This window comes from Euphorbia lathyris, chromosome 4 (genome assembly GCF_963576675.1).
Source record: "Euphorbia lathyris chromosome 4, ddEupLath1.1, whole genome shotgun sequence".
Taxonomy (NCBI): Eukaryota; Viridiplantae; Streptophyta; class Magnoliopsida; order Malpighiales; family Euphorbiaceae; genus Euphorbia; species Euphorbia lathyris.
In genome coordinates, this window is record NC_088913.1 from 29,174,131 (window position 1) to 29,192,473 (window position 18,343).

Here is an 18,343-nt window from a genome sequence, read left to right on the forward strand (position 1 = left end):
GCGAATGATATTGAATCTCCACCAAGGAAAAATCAATGAAGTCATTATGGTTTTGGAGCACTTGTCGGAATTTATTTATTTTATTTTTCATGAATCTCCTTCAATCTCTCGATTTGAATGCCAATTTTGATAAATTTACCTCCCCAAATTTAAACTATAAATATGTCAAGATTACACTTCAATTCTCATCCAAAACGTAATCAATCCATTCAAGATGTTTAGCTCTAGTCGTTTCATCGTAGGTCTTTTTCTCGTTACATTTGCATTTTCAAGCATCGATGTTGGACTAGCTTCTCGCAAACTTTTTCAATTTAAACCAGCTTCAACTGGTCTCGAAGGTCTCAAAAAAACCTTGAATGACGTAAAAAAGCTCGTCCATTCCTCAGCCAAACCAAGTGAAGCCGACTTAAAGCAAATCGAGAGCTTGCTCAAATCGATTCATGGTCTTTTACCAACGCCTGACGCCACTGCTGCGAAAGCAACACAGTCTTCACCACGATTTACTCGTAGGCTCTCATCTATAAATTCTAAATCATTATCGGCACTCGGATTGTTGAATAGGCAACGCAACTTGCAAAACCTTCCTTTCATTCCTAAACCAACACACTTCACACAACCAATAGGTGCTTCATCACAAACAGGTTCTCGCCGACTTTCTCAATTCGCGACGCCTGATAATAGCGCGTTACCACAAACCAAGATTCCACATTTTCCTCATATGTTGCCCCCAATGCCTCACTTGCCTCATTTACATTTCCCCAAGCCCGCTGGCGGTTCTCGCAGACTTTCACAGTTACCAACAACTCTTGTCAACCCACTTGCGATCAACCCATTAGCGCAACCAAGGTTGCCACATTTACCTCATGTGGTGCCTCCATTGCCTCACATGCCTCACTTGAATCTCCCCAAGCCCGGTAGCCTACCTCACCTACCGATGATGCCTCTACCGACCATGATGCCTCGTTTCCCTCATTTGAATTTACCAAACTCGCATTCCGCTTCTGGCAGTTCTGCTGCAAGCTCCGGATCAAAATCTACCCCGAGCACCGCAGGGGCACAAACTACAAATCCATCTTCCAGCACCACACAAGCATCTCAACCGGCAAACCAAGCATCAGGGAGCGCCGCGGGGGCACAAGGTACAAATCCATCTAGCACACAATCTTCTCAACCAATGAACCAAGCATCAGGGAACGCGGCCGGGCAACAGAGTACAAATCCATCTACCGCTCAATCTTCTCAACCGATGAACCAAGCATCAGGCAACACCGCGGGACCACAGAGTACAAATCCGTCAACCGCACAATCTGCTCAACCGATGAATCAGGCATCAGGTAACCCTGGAATGCCGAATAGGCTTCTCTATGCGTCAACCATTCGGAAGCAGGAACCGAATAGAATGCCAACTCTTCAAGGAATATTGAACCATGGATCCAACAGATTGGGAATGCCAAAACATTCCCGTTGATGAAATAGGTTTATCCTGACTTCACTATCTACGGAGACTTTTTTGAAGCATGTATATATTATATTTAGTAGCTATACTAGCATAAATAATCCTTGCCAATTAGCTAAATTGGTAGGAATTTTGTCGACATTTTTGTTTTTCCCTACAGAATAATTAGTCTTTGAGACTATTTTTGGGCCAGAGAGCAAGCCTAATAAAGTATAAGAAATTATGCAATTCCTTATCATTGTATAAAATTATGAAATTTTGATGTATATACTGAGATCTTATTAAACACCTTTATTTTCCTTTAATAGTATTCTTTGTTAATTTTTTTTTGTGGGAAGACTCTTTGTTACTTTTTATCTCTTACATTTAAGCGAAATTCAAATTTCATTTATTGGTGGCTTTTACACTTCCAATAAAAATTATTTGTTTTTCTATTTCATTCTTATTTTATGATTTTAAAAATGTCTTGAACTTTAAAAAATGTATTAAATACAGGGAAAATTACAAAACTGGGTCAAATGGGAGGCCCATTTACATATTTAACCCATTTACTCATCCTACTACATATCTAGACTGATTTTGTATGACTTTTCCATAATACCCCTAACCTTCCCACTTCCACCGCTCGCGAACCGCCGCTCCCCCTATCTCATTGGTTATACGAAAAGTTGCTCCTGCATTAATGATTTCAAGACTTTTGATCTGCATTTCTTCCTTTAAATTGCACGAAATCTGCATCATTTAGTCAAAATCACAATGAATTTCTCTTTTTCCTCTCTTCATCTCTTGATTCTGCAACTTTCGAACCCTAGAAAACGAAGCCATGGTTTTTCATCTTCCTGTTCGTTGCTTGGTTTCTTTTTTCTTGTTACCATCAAAGAAATGGTTTTTCTACGTTATTTTCTTTGTTCTTCCCATGTTATCATATTGTTATTGTTGCTTTTGGGGGTGAAATGGGCGAAAAATGTAAGTATCTATTTTTTTTCTGCGTTTTTTCATGAATTCACTTCGCAATCTATGGTTTCGCGAAACTTTGCGAAGAGAACGAGCATGGGAAAGTGATGATCTACTTCGTGAATCGATGATTTTGCGAAGATCTGCGAAGAGAAAGAGTCTGAAACGTGTGGATCTACCTCGCGAATCGATTAGTTCGCAAAGTCTGCGAATAGATCCTCACATTTCAGACCTCGCAGACTTCGCGAAAGCATCGATATGCGAAGTAAAATCACCTCTTTCCCTGCACATTTACATTCGCATGCTTCGTTAATCTTCATTTCGCGAAGCCAAAACCGTCTTTTTCCCTGCCTAACACGATTAATTTTTTCTGTAGATGGTTGAATACGTAACATCCCTTTCTAGAAGGCGGCGTACTGGGCTGCAGGGGAGATGATTTTCCTTCCTATATAGGGATGAACTTCCCCAAGATTGACACATTCACTCCTAAAGTGGTTGGTTAGGAGAGGTTGGGTCAATCTTGGGGTGCACCATGGGACACGTCCATCCCATGGTGCGAATCTTCAAAGTGAACCTAACTAATCCGGTACCAATTTTAAATCGGATGAGTAATCTTGGTGTGCACCGTGGGACACGTCCATCCCAAAAGGTCTGGAAGTCCAGACCTTCTGGGATGAGAAATGGAAGTCCAGACCTTTTGGGATGGATGTGTCACATGGTGCACACCAAGATTACTCATCCGTTTCAAGATTGGTACCGAATTAGTTAGGTTCACTTTGAAATGATTCGTTAGTAGAGTTCATTGTGGCAATCTTGTTGTAAATTTTGATAATGTTATGATTTGAATGTTGTTATTGTGGCAATCTTCTTGTAAATTTTGATAATGTTATGATTTTAATGTTAGAATCCGTTGTTGTTTGCCATTTTTTGTTATATACCACTTCGCGAATTAGCTTCAAAACATATCCAGCATTCGCATATGCGAACTAAATTCATCAAGTGAAACAAACTTCAGCTTCGCAGGCTTCGCATATGCGAACTAAATTCAATAAGTAAATCCAAACATTAGCTTCGCAGGCTTCGCATATGGTCAAATATGCGAAGTCAGACAGGATGGGGCGAGCCGCGCGTAAATATTGAGGGTATTATAGGAAAGTCACACAAAATCAGTCTAGATATGTAGTAGGTTGAGTAAATGGGTTAAATATGTAAATGGGCCTCCAATTTGATCCAGTTTTGTAATTTTCCCTTAAATATATTGTCTAAAACCAATTAGATTTAAATTTATTGATTAAATAATTTTGAGTATTTCTATAAAATAAAAGTAATCTATTATAGATGCATATAAAAGAATAGTATATATCTAAGTCCGATGCATATGATATTTTTTAATAAGGTATCAAAATGCTACACGGTCAGATTTTATCTAATGTCCCTGTACTTTCAAATAATTATACATTTCTCTTCTCCTCCTCAAGCCACCTATTCATCTTCTACTGTTTCGTCTTCTTTTATAAATCTATTAATCACCATTTCTTTTATTCTTTTTAATAGTTTCCCGAATTTTCGGTTTGAGGCTCGTCATGTACTCTTTACGTGAATCGTCTTCCAATTAAACCTTTCTGCGTAAGTTAGAATCCGAACTCGAGATCTAATTTAAATGACTTGATGCCCTTAACCATTCAACCCAACCTTAATTGGTACACTTTTTTTTTAGTTTATATACATGAAGAGTACTTAGAAAAACCATACGCTTTTAGTTTATGTACATGAAGCATGCTTAGAAAAACATTGGTTAATTTTAGGCCTAATACATCACCAGTGTCACGGGGGTAACTCTGTGTCGAGCCAAAGCCCCGTGTGGTGCCTCGACTTCCCCAAGTCTCGGCCAGCCAACTCCTACCGAAGGGTCCCGTCAATGTCTCTGTCGGTATTCCATCCCGGAAGAGTCTTCCAGTGGGGCAACCTCGCCCTAGAATGGGCTCGCACTATGGGGCACTCACCGGCCTCATAATGTCCATAGAGTTTCCACTCTATGGAGACATCCGTCTTCCTTCCCGAAGGACGCATGCCCGACTCTCCTAGTCTCTAGTAGACTAGGGTTAAGCCAGTCCCGACTACTGACCCAGGAGGTGGCGGAGATCCATACGTCAGGGTAGTCCCTGTCCCCTATAGTGTTCCTTATGCCAACTCCGCTCCTTCCGTCCGCGTTGTTGAAACACCTTTCCACATGATTTTGATTTGACAAAATTATTTAAGTAAAAATATTCTAGCACATTAAATTTAATAAGCTTTGATTTATTACACTAATGTGTTTGTTCAATGTTGAGTTTAATTGTGTATAAGACATTGAGAATAAAAAAACCAAAGGCCCATTTAGTGGAAGTCAAGCCCAAGTCAATACATCAACACCATTCGGCTTAGAAGTTCAAAACGAAGCCGTATCAACCAAAACGACGACTCAGCAAGAGAAGGATCGAGAAGCCTTCGTGGCAAAAGCTTCAAGATGAAGCTGCCGAGTTGGACAACAAAGCAGTCAGAACAACGGCAGGAAATGTTCAACTTCTAGACAAAGTATTTCTACTTTGGGTAAAGTTCAGAAGGCGTAGAAAGCTGTCACGTGGACTTTTCCATAAATGGCGAAACATTCTACCGAAGACTGACGAAGACAGAAGATGCAAGAATTCTATTGGCCAACGACGCTGAGCACGCACAGAGTGACAACGACAGGAAGCCGTTTCCCTCCAACGGTTATTTCGAAATTCGAAATGACCAGGTGCCTCAAGTGTCACTATATAAAGGCCATCCAGTTGCTTCATTCGATGCAGATCTTCAACTAGCAATCACGCTGACCAAATTCATACTCGAAGAATCTATGAGAAAAGCAAAGCAAATACCTTACACCAATTTCCATATTCTGTGTAAAAGTCTAGAGTGATTTCCAATCATCTAAAGTGTCTTAGCAATTGTTGTTTAGGACAATCTCATCATCATTTCTAGAAGTATAGAAAGGAGAGGCTGAGTACTCGGTTATAGTACTCAGTGGTAGAATAGGAGTGAGTAGAGGTATAGAGGAAGGTACTCTTGTTATACTCAGCTTCTAGTTGTAAAAGGTTTGGTGCTCTACCTTTAAAGATCTCAGTAGAGAATTCAAAAGCTAGGAACGTGTTCCGGGGACAGGACGTAGGCATAGAGGCCGAACCTGGATAAATCTGCTGAGTAACATCTTTCTAACCTTAAACTCCTTTGATATATATATTGCTTGCTTAAAAACTGACTAAGTAAAGAGGTCACACTGAGTTGTGTGCATTGAGTATCTGAGTTCAGGAATAGACTCAAGTGCTATCTCCTGACTCAAGGAAAGAAGCTGACTTAGTCACCAGTTGACTAAGCTAGTGTCTTAAGTTCACTCAGCGCGCTATGTAAACTCTTTTAAAAGAAAAAAAAGTCTGCCTTAACGTACCAAAATTTTAATAGTTCCTATCCCCCCCTTGGAACTAACTTGTTACGTTATAAGGGACCAACAAGTGGTATCAGATCCTAAAAGCTCACTGTGCAAGGTTTTACTACCTTGAGCTGATCCCCACTATGTCTGAAAACAGCACTCGGTTTCTCCCAGGAAATCTGACAACTCAGATTCTACCTGAGGGTCTGTCTATAACTCGGCCTCCCCTATTCTTCGGGTCTAACTATACCTTCTGGAAGAATAGGATGGAAAATTTCATTCAGGCTACAAATATGAGTGCCTGGCTATCTATAGTCCAAGGCCCATTTGTTCCTGTTGAAACTGTTGATGGCCAAACGGTTGTCAAATCTGAGACCAAATGGACAGAGGATGATCTCAAGAAGCTACAAAATCATGCTTCGGCTATAAACATGCTTCACTGTGCGCTAGATGCTGCAGAATACAACAAGATTTCAGGTTGTGAGTCAGCGCAGGAGATCTGGAAGAAGCTGGAGGTCACCTACGAAGGAACCAACAAGGTGAAAGAATCCAAGGTGAACCAGCATATGAGATTGTACGAGCTGTTCGAAATGAACGATGATGAAGGGATCTCAAACATGAATGCAATATTCACAAACATCATCAACGAGCTCAAGAGACTTGGGAAGATCTTCACTGAGGAAGAACAAGTCAAGAAGATTCTTAGGAGTCTTCCTAAAAGCTGGCAAGCAAAGAAGACCGATGTTGAGGAAGCTCAAGACTTAACCACCTATAAGTATGATGAACTCATCGGCTCACTGCTGACCCATGAGATCTCAATGAAGAATTTTGAGGTGAAGGAAAAGTCTGAAGACAAGAAGCAAAAGTCTCTTGTCATGAAAGCTGACTCCACTGATGGGAGCTCAACAGACGACGAAGAGATGGCTATGTTTACCAGAAAGATGAAAAGGCTGTTAAAAAAGAATGACAAATATTCTAAGAAGCCTTATAAGAAGTTTGATAAGTACAAAACTGACTCCAGCGACAGCAAGTACAAGAAGGACAGCTCAAAGCCCATTACATGCTTTGAATGTCATCAAACTGGCCATATCAAGTCAAGCTGTCCCTCGCTGAGGAAAGAAAGAAAGAACGGCAAAAAGGCAATGGTGGCAACCTGGAGCGATAGTGATGATTCATCATCATCAGAAGCTGATGCCACTGAGTCAGCAAAGATTTGTTTCATGGGTGATGGACTTGCTGAGCCATGTGTTTCTGAGAATGCTGACCCCTCCATTGCATCTGACGATGAGGAACATTCAATTGAGGTAATATCACTGCCCTTGCTCAGAAATGAAATGGTTAATGCCTTGAGTGACCTCTACACACTTGTCAAAAAGTATAATAAAAAGGTTAGAGCACTCAGTAGGCGATGTGACGAGGTTGAGGAGGTCAAACTAAGTGACCTTCGATATCTTCTTCAGGACAACTCAGATTTGCATAGTAACATAGGAATTATGCAAAAGTTTGTCTCTGAGGTCCAATCAGATTCTAAGAAACTGAGAAAGGACGTCACATCAATTCAAAACCAACTTAAGGTTCCGAATAAAAGAAATATTCCTCTGAACACTGAGTACCGAAGTACTAGTCAGCAGAGATGGAATCCTCAGCGGAATGTCCAGTGTGACTTCTGTGGGAAGAAAGGACACACCACAAAGGTGTGCTGGCATACTCAGCACTAGGGTGCTGACCAGTCAGTAAGACATCCTAAACGGAAGGTCAGCTGTGACTTCTGTGGAAAGAATGGCCATACTATCCAAGTATGTCGCCATAAAATAAAATATGATGCTTTACCTGTTGAACCTAACAAGCCAGGACCCAAAAAGATTTGGGTACCTAAAAGTAACTAGTTACATTGCAGGTAAGCCTGAGGTGTGCTGAGAAGTAAAAAATGTGGTATATTGACAGCGCATGCTCGAGGCATATGACTGGTGATGAAACTCAGTTCATCACATTTGAGCATAAACGAGGAGGAAGCATAAGTTTTGGAGACAACAAAAAGGGTAAGATAGTAAGGTCAGGAACCGTTGGAGGTAATCCTACTATTGAGTATGTCTCCCTAGTCAGCGGACTCAAATATAACTTACTCAGCGTAGCTCAGCTATGTGACAATGAGAGAAAAATTATATTTGATGACACTGAATGTAAAATATTCGAGGGTAAAACAAGTGAGTTAATTTTAACTGCCCCTCGTATTGATAATGTCTTCTTGATGAACTTAGAAAAAAAGTTTTCAAAAACTGTATGCTTAGTTTCAAAGGAAGAAAATTCCTGGCTATGGCACAGGAGACTTGGTCATGTAAGCATGGACCTCCTAGCCAAATTAGCAAGAAAGCAATTGGTTGAGGGATTGTCAGAAATTAAATTTGAAAAAGATCAATTATGCCACGCTTGCCAAGCTGAAAAACAAACCAAACAATCTTTTCATAGTAAAAAACATTGTCTCAACTGAGCGTCCATTAGAGTTACTACACTTGGATCTCTTCGGTCTAGTCCAGCCGCTGAGCTTGGGTGGAAGAAGATTTTCCTTGGTCATTGTAGATGACTTTTCTCGGTACACTTGGATCATCTTGTTGAGTAGCAAGGATGAAACCCTTGAGACATTTTCAAATTTGGTAAGAAAACTTGAAAATGATAAAGACCTTAAGTTAGCTCACATCCGAAGTGATAATGGTGGAGAATTCAAGAACCAATAGTTTGTTGAATTCTGTGAAACCAACGACATTGACCATAATTTCTCTGCTCCTAGAACGCCTCAACAAAATGGGGTTGTTGAAAGGAAGAACAGAACCCTGGTTGAAATAGCCAGGACAATGCTGTGTGAGCATAGGCTTCCAAAGTACTTTTGGGGAGAAGCTGTCAACACAGCGTGCTATATTCTTAATAGGGATCTTGTTAGACCTATATTAAAGAAAACCCCCTACAAACTTTGGAAAGGACGAAAGCCCAACATTGGATACTTTCGTGCCTTTGGCTGTAAATGTTTTATATTAAATACCAAAGATAGCCTAGCCAAGTTTGACTCAAAAGCTGATGAAGCTATCTTTTTAGGCTACTCAACAAACAACAAAGCATATAGAGTTTTCAATAAACGAACTCAAGTTTTAGAAGAGTCAGTACATGTAGAGTTCGATGAAACTAACCCTGCAGGTAGATACCAGCCGCTGACCGAGGATGATCCACACTCAGCACCCGCTGACCAAGAAACAGCTACTGAGTTGTTTCCTCAAGGGCTGACCAAAGATAAAAGTGAAACTCAAATTACTTTCACTAACCAATCTACACCTGCAGAGATTGTTGAAACACAGCCAGCGCAAGACATCAATCTACCAAAGGAGATTAGGATACCAAGAGGGCACTCTGAAAGTGCCATTCTTGATGCCGCTGAGAATACCCTGATGACTAGAAATCAACTCAGGAGATACTTTAGCAACGTAGCATTCGTCTCAATCCAGGAACCAAAGAATTTCGCTGAAGCTGAGTATGATGAATTCTGGATGAATGCAATGCAAGAAGTGTTGAAACACCTTTCCACATAATTTTGATTTGACAAAATTGTTTAAGTATAAATTAGAATACATATTCTAAACACACTAAGTTTAAATGCGTTGATTTATTCTACTAATGTGCTTGTTCAATGTTGAGTATAAATGTTATAAGTCATAAGGATTGGAAGGCCCAAGCCCAATACGGAAGCCAAGGCCCAAGTCAAACAACTCAGTACACTCGGCCCGCGTATGTCAAGACGTTGTCGTTTTGGACAAAAACGCAACTCAGCAAACGGAAGGATCTAGAAGACCTTCAGGAACAACTTCACAATGAAGCTGCTGAGTAGTCTCGACAAAGCGTACAAGACAGCAGACCGGCAAAGGAAAACTTCCAGACAAAGTGTTTCCTCTTTTAGCAAAGTTCAGACGACACAGTATGCTGTCCAGTTGACTTTACCATAAAAGGAGAGACCATCTGCTGTGCTGACCGAGGATAGAAGATACACGATTGTGATTGGCCAAGAGCTCTGTGCAAGTCAGGATGACAACAACACATAGCCGTTTCCCTCCAACGGTTATTTCGAAATTCGAAATGACCGAATGGCCAGACGTCTCTATAAATAGTGCCATCACAAGCTTCACAACACACAGAACTTGATCAAGCCATTACGCTGTCCAAATCTCTTCAAGTTCTGCAAGCAAGAAGCAAAGCAAAATTCTTACACTACATTTTCATATCTGTGTAAAAGTCTAGAGTGATTGTTTTTCAATCATCTAAGGTGTTCTAGCAATTGTTGTTTAGGACAAAATCTTTATCATTTCTAGAAGTAGAAAGGAGAGGCTGAGTACTCGGTTTTAAGTACTCAGCGGAGAGATTAGGATTGAGTAGAAGTCTAGAGGAAGGTACTCTTGTCATACTCAATTGCTGATATTGTAAAAGGTTTGAGGCTCTACCTTTAAAGAGCTCAGTAGAGGATTTGAAATCTCGGAAGTGTTCCGGGGACAGGACGTAGGCTTAGAAGAAGCCGAACCTGGATAAATCTGCTGAGTGAAGTATTTCTAAACCTTAACTCCTTATTTACACTGCTTGCTTAAAACAAACTAAAACTGACCAAGTAAAAGAGGTCAAGCTGAGTTGTGCGCTACCAACGAGAAGGTTCAGGAATAGACTCTAAGTGCTATTTCCTGATCTAAGCAACGAAGTTGTCCTAGTCACTAGTTGACTAAGCCAGTGTCTTGCTGAGTGCTAAGCGCCGCTGTTAGATAAACTTTTCTTAAAGAAAAGAAATCTGCCCAAATTATTTAAAAAAAGGTAAAATAGTTCCTAACCCCCCCTTGGAACTATATTTGCAACCTTACAAGGGACCAACAAGAAGAACTTGATCAGTTTAGACGAAATGAAGTATGGGATCTAGTGCCAAAGCCAAGAAGCCAGAAGACCATAGGAACAAGATGGGTTTTTCGAAACAAGATGGATGAACAAGGGAACGTGGTCAGAAACAAAGCAAGACTTGTAGCTCAGGGCTACAGTCAGCAAGAAGGTATTGACTACGGTGAGACCTTTGCCCCAGTGGCAAGGCTAGAGGCTATTAGAATTTTATGTGCATATGCATCTTATATGAACTTTAAATTATTTCAAATGGATGTTAAGAGTGCATTTCTTAATGGAGTTGTAAACGAGGAAGTTTATGCTAATCAACCTCCAGGGTTTGAGGACCCTAAGTTCCCTAACCACGTTTATAAACTCAAAAAGGCTCTGTACGGTCTCAAGCAAGCACCACGTGCTTGGTATGAGAGGCTGACCAGTTTCCTGCTGACTAGAAATTACGTCAGAGGTAAAGCTGATACAACCTTATTCATTAAGAGGAAGGGTAAAGATACCCTGTTGGCTCAGATTTATGTGGATGACATTATTTTCGGTGCCATTAACGAGTCAATGTGCAAGGAATTTAGCAAGCAGATGCAAACTGAGTTTGAAATGTGAATGATGGGAGAACTCAACTTCTTCCTTGGACTTCAAATCAAACAAGGGAAAAATGGCATCTTCATAAGTCAAACTAAGTACGCAAGGGAGATATTGAAGAAATATGAACTTGAAAATTGTAAGCCAATATCTACTCCAATGGGCACTGACACTATCCTCTGCGCTGATGAGAGTGGTAAGTCGGTAGACAGCAGATTGTATCGAGGTATGATAGGCTCTCTACTTTACTTAACAGCGAGTAGACCGGACATTCAGTTCTCAGTATGTTATTGTGCTAGATACCAATCTAACCCTAAGGAATCTCATTACATAGCTGTAAAAAGAATCCTTAGATATTTGCAAGGCTCAGTGAATGCAGGTTTATGGTATCCCAATACTTCAGATTTCACAATTCTTGGATACACTGACGCTGACTACGGACGAGACAAGCTTGAATGAAAAAGCACCTCAGGAGGATGCCACTTCCTTGGGAGCTGTCTTGTGTTCTGGTTCAGCAAGAAGCAGGCGTCAGTAGCCCTGTCAACCACTGAAGCTGAGTACATTACTGCTGGAAGCTGTGTTGCTCAAGTCCTATGGATTAAGCAACAACTTGAAGACTATAGCGTTCTAACAAAGACAATTGAGGTCAAATGTGATAACAAAAGTGCAATTGATCTATCAAAGAACCCAATCCAGCACAGCAGGATGAAGCATGTCAGCATCAGACACCACTTCATTAGAGACCATGTACTCAAGGGTGAGATCAAGCTGACCTATGTCCCAACGGATGAGCAGCTTGCGGATATCTTCACGAAACCACTAGCTCGTGAGCAATTCAGCATACTGAGAGAAGCCATTGGTATGTTTAATCCTCTACAGTAAATTCCAATTCTAAATATGTATTCAAAATGCTGAGTGAATTACTATGCTGAATGATTTATGCTATTACTTGCTAAGTAGAAAGATATATGCTGAGTGATTATATCAAGCTGACCTACTAAGCATAAGAACCATTCCTTTGCACAACACTGCCTACTCAGATCTTTAAACGTTTGAAATTCTTAAAGCTGAATAAAGAGCCGTTGTAATCTTTAATGCAAAACACGCAAATTCAATAGCCACCTAGGACGACGTATAGGCTATAATTAGAAAAGACACGCACCGTATACGTCATAAATGCCAGAATCTTTGTCGATTGAGTATCTCGAGGTTAAATTGACAACGCAAAGTCTTGGATTGACTCAAGACCTCTATAAATAGTGGATGCATTCCCACTGCGATCTCTTTACGCTTATAAATCTTTGGCATCTATATTTCTCTCTCAAATATTCCCAAAACTTCTCTGAGAAAATGACAAAGGTCTCAATGAACATCTCCGGTGCCGGTAACTGCCAAAACCGCTCTGATGACAATCCCACTTCTCCTACCCAGCGCAATCTCACTGGAGCAGCTACGCCGAGCAAGAAAGCTCAAACTGTCCAAGCTACTTCCTCTAAGGAGAAACAGCAAACAAAGGACAAGGGCAAGAAAGTTGTGCAACGCACCTATGTTCAAGTCTTTGGAAGTGTAAAGGGGTGGAAGATTGACCAATCTCGTTGGTTTTCACCCGGTTTCGTGGATGCTAAGCAACCTTTTTGTGAGTGGATCAAACAAAATGGTTGGACCGAGCTATTCTCAGTATGGGACTACACTTACCCTGAATTGGTACGTGAATTTTATGCCAACCTAAAAGTTGCCAAAGAAGATAGGAACTACCTGGCTACAAATGTTCGAGGAAAGAACATCTCCATCAACCCAGCATACCTTGCCTCGCTTTTCAAACTAAAGAACGAAGGAGCTATACTTCGTAAGTCTGGTGACCATGACAAAACCGACTACGTTAAGACCTTCTACAAACCTGAGGGACACAAAGATGAAATTTCTAGCACTTCCATGGGTCAGCATCAAAAGATGGCCCATTACATCTTGACAAATTTCCTCTACCCCAAAATTAACTGCACCAACTCAGCAATCAACTTCGAGCAGTGCTTCATATGGCATATGCTGACTTACACGCCGATCAATATGCCTATTTTCATCATCGGTGGATTTCTACGAAGTACTGGAACCCTTAGGCTGGGCTCCTTCATCACGCGAATCCTCCAAGATCACAAGGTGGACACAGTTTCGAAAATTCGAGTTCAGAGAACCGAAATTATGGCTGCTGCCCTATTTGGTTTGGCATATGACCTACCAATTGTGCCAAAGGAAGGAAAAGGGGAAGCTGAACAAAATGCTGAGGGGGAAACCACTAAGGGGGCTATGACTCGCAAAGGCAGAACACAACGAAAGAGGAAAGCTGAGCAAAGCACCTCTAAAGGAGCTGCCACTGCCCCAAAAAGGATCAAAGTTGTATGCAAACAAACACAACTTCCAACTCAGCAAAGTCCTGGTGCATCTAGGTCAGCTTCGAAATGACCTAGGGAAGCTGAGCCTGAGACAGAGGAAAGGGACGAAGTTGATAAGCAACCACTGAGCAAGAAGAAAAAGAAGAAACTCAACTTTGAGTTAAGACCCATCACGACTATACCGACAGACATCGTCGTTCCTCCTAACTCTCACTATGCACAGAGTCAAGGAATTAACGCCGAGCAACAGGCTGAGGAAGAACACGACCAAAATCCAGTAAGTGGTTAGCTTGATGAAGAAGAGTTGGATGACCAGTCTGGAGAAGATGCACTGGATGATGAGTCAGATGAGGAAGACAGTGGTCAGGATGACAATGAAGAAACTACCGAGGATGAGCAGTTCGAACCAATCAACACTGAGTTGGTTGAAGAAGAAGAAGCTGAGCACACAAAAACTACTGCTGCTGTTCAACAGGAACCCTCACCAAGTGACTCTATTGAGTCCATTCCTTGTGACCCCACTCCTCCAAAGCTTAAAAGACTCAGAAAGAAGAGCGCCATTCGAAAACCAGTCATTGACCTACTAGGAGACTCCCCGCTGGGAGATGAAATCACTGACCTTACTGAGGTACAACTCAAATACTTCTCCAACCCTCCTGAATCTGATCAAGGGGACTTAGAGAATCAAGCCTCTGTTTCTCCAAAGGAACATGCCGGCTTAAATGCCGCCGTAAATCTAAGCAATACCGAGCAGCTGCTCGACGATTCTGCTCCTCAAACTGATGAGCAAGTTAAGGAATTACCTGCCCAGGTGGATGCTGAACTTCCTCCAATACCATCACCAAGTCAGCTTCAGCCTGACTCAGTGCAAGGAACTCCTTTTGCCGATCCTCCACTTCCCCAAGTAAATGTGCAGAATCCACCTCAGTCAGCTTCAACTTACTATGCTGGAACTCCAAATGCCGAGCTGAACCTAACACTGCCTCTAACTGGTTTTACTCCATCTCGGGCATCTGGACCAACGCTGGATGGATCCTTTAACTATAACATTGCCTCTGAGTCTGGTAGACGCATTGTTGACTCAGCTCAAGCACTCATTCAGGATCTCCAAAGATCAAGCACCCATGCCGCTGAATCCAGCACTGTTGAGACAACACAACTTTCATCAATCACTCAGCTTCTAACCGAGATAAAGGGTATGAAGGATCTTCTGAGTGTTCTAACTTCTTTGCAATCTCAACAGCCCCGGAAGGACTCTATTCTAAAAATAGCAGAACTCCAGCTGACCATTGTAAATCATATGAATTCTCTACATTAGGAATTCCATCAACTGTCAGCTGCGAACTCAGCCTATGCCACTTCTGCCGAAGTCCAACATCTCTTTCGCCAACTTAACACTGAGCAAGAGAAAACAAACCATCAGCTTTCCACCTCCTCCCAATGCTCCATTGAGCAAATTTCTGAGGCTGTGCGTCTGCTAAACTTGAACAAGCAAGAGATGGCCACTGATGAGCTTAAGACGAACGAGATTCTGAAGTATTCTCGAGCAATCTACAGTGATGTGCACAAAATCCAGGGTCAGCGCGAGTATTATGACTCATCTCTGCTAAAGATGTTTCATCAAGCTTTTGCAATCCTCACTGACACCATACACTGGATTGGCAAGTCTCAAGCCGCTGTCTTAAGCATGCTGAGTGCAGCTAAAATTGGTATTCCTCGAGTCATTATCGATGATGGTGTTCCAATCTTCGATGGGATGAATGAAAGCTCGAAGAAGCTAAAAGCCTTCTCTCAGCGTCTAGCTCAAGCTCCCAATGACCCAATCTTCATTCCCAAATCTGATGATGGCAAAAAGGGGGAGAAAGATCAACCCCGAACTCAGCAAGCTTCTGGAAGTCAGCAACAGAAGGGCAAGGGCAAACTAAAGTAGCTTTAGTTTATATTGAATAGGATAGACTAGCTGTTGTCCTTTGAACCCTATTTCTTTTGATTAACTCTGTTGTGCTGACTATAAACAAATTATATGCATCTCTATCCTTTTTCGAAATGACTATCTTTATGCGATGTTTACGTAAGTAACTAATATAATTTGTTAAAAACGCATCTTCATTGAATCATCTGTGCTTTACTGTCTATATCAATTGATGATATGTTTGCTGTGTTGATCATGCATGTTGACCACTTCTTATATGTCCACTTAACTAAAACTCATTGAACAAATTTTACTCAGCGCTCTCTGATATTTAAACCTTCCGCGTAAAACTGAGTGAAATAGAATATGTTCCATGAGCTGACCTATCTCTGAAAACTGACCTTAGACTTACTCAATTAAACCTTGAAATGTTTAGAGTAAAACTAAGTCAGTAGCTCAACCCTTACGGGGGAGTTATTTGATAAAACAGGTCAACTATCATGGGGGAGCTCAACATTGAGTTCTTCGACTGAATATTTTTGCCAACATCAAAATGGGGGAGTTTGTTGAAACACCTTTCCACATGATTTTGATTTGACAAAATTATTTAAGTAAAAATATTCTAGCACATTAAATTTAATAAGCTTTGATTTATTACACTAATGTGTTTGTTCAATGTTGAGTTTAATTGTGTATAAGACATTGAGAATAAAAAGACCAAAGGCCCATTTAGTGGAAGTCAAGCCCAAGTCAACACATCAAGACCATTCGGCCCAAGAGTTCAAAACGAAGCCGTATCAACCAAAACGACGACTCAGCAAGAGAAGGATCGAGAAGCCTTCGTGGCAAAAGCTTCAAGATGAAGCTGCTGAGTTGGACAACAAAGCAGTCAGAACAGCGGCAGGAAATGTTCAACTTCTAGACAAAGTATTTCTACTTTGGGTAAAGTTCAGAAGGCGCAGAAAGCTGTCTCGTGGACTTTTCCATAAATGGCAAAACATTCTGCCGAAGACTGACGAAGACAGAAGATGCAAGAATTCTATTGGCCAACGACGCTGAGCACGCACAGAGTGACAACGACAGGAAGCCGTTTCCCTCCAATGGTTATTTCGAAATTCGAAATGACCAGGTGCCTCAAGTGTCACTATATAAAGGCCATCCAGTTGCTTCATTCGATGCAGATCTTCAACTAGCAATCACGCTGACCAAATTCATACTCGAAGAATCTGTGAGAAAAGCAAAGCAAATACCTTACACCAATTTCCATATTCTGTGTAAAAGTCTAGAGTGATTTCCAATCATCTAAAGTGTCTTAGCAATTGTTGTTTAGGACAATCTCATCATCATTTCTAGAAGTATAGAAAAGAGAGGCTGAGTACTCGGTTATAGTACTCAGCGGTAGAATAGGAGTGAGTAGAGGTATAGAGGAAGGTACTCTTGTTATACTCAGCTTCTAGTTGTAAAAGGTTTGGTGCTCTACCTTTAAAGAGCTCAGTAGAGAATTCGAAAGCTCGGAACATGTTCCGGGGACAGGACGTAGGCATAGAGGCCGAACCTGGATAAATCTGTTGAGTAACATCTTTCTAGCCTTAAACTCCTTTGATATATATATTGCTTGCTTCAAAACTGACTAAGTAAAGAGGTCACGCTGAGTTGTGTGCATTGAGTATCTGAGTTCAGGAATAGACTCAAGTGCTATCTCCTGACTCAAGGAAAGAAGCTGACTTAGTCACCAGTTGACTACGCTAGTGTCTTAAGTTCACTCAGCGCGCTGTGTAAACTCTTTTAAAAGAAAAAGAAGTCAGCCTTAATGTACCAAAATTTTAATAGTTCCTATCCCCCTAGAACTAACTTGTTACGTTGTAAGGGACCAACACGCGTATGTTGACATGCCTCACTCGCCACTCCATGCCGAAGCCTTCTCATAGCTTGCTAATGCTTAGGGTTGAGTTTGCCTATGGCCAAACTCCCCCCCCCCCCCTTACACTCTCCCCCACTCAAAGGATCAATGTCCCGTTGATCGGGTTCGTCTTCTCTTAAAAGAGATTCAGTTCTTTCTGAATGCTATTACGGTTCCACCAAGTTGTCGGCATTCTTGTTTCAAACTGATCTCCGCTTGCACTCATCTCTACTTGAGCTTTCACATTGTTCTCTTGTTATTATAGATGGTTTCAACTCCGACCATCAATTTGCTATTTCTGTAACTTGCAACTTGAACATCTTCGACTGAAGATATTTTCTTGCGCTGCAATTATAAACTTTATTTCTTGACGCTAGCAAAAGTACTTCTCAAAGGTTTTTGAAGCTTTGAAAAATTCTTTTCCTTTCAAATCGTCTTTCCCTCCAAGTATTCTTCCTCCACGGAACTTCCTCTGATACTCTTTCTCCATGGACCATCCTCTAATACTCTTTCTCCACGGATCATCCTCTGAGTCTCCATACTCTTCCATCACCTCTCACCATACACATCACATCATATACTAGAGGGTCTTGCTCTAAGTACTCTTTCTCTTCCATAATATACCATAATATACCTTAATATACTATAATATACCATAAGGAGGGTCCATACAGGACCCCCTTGTACTCTCCCCCACTCAAAGGATCAACGTCCCGTTGATCGGGGGAAGAGATTTGAAAAGTTTAGGACGACCATTGACGTCGATGAGCCAACCAAGAAGTCGCTAATCCTTGCTTCGATT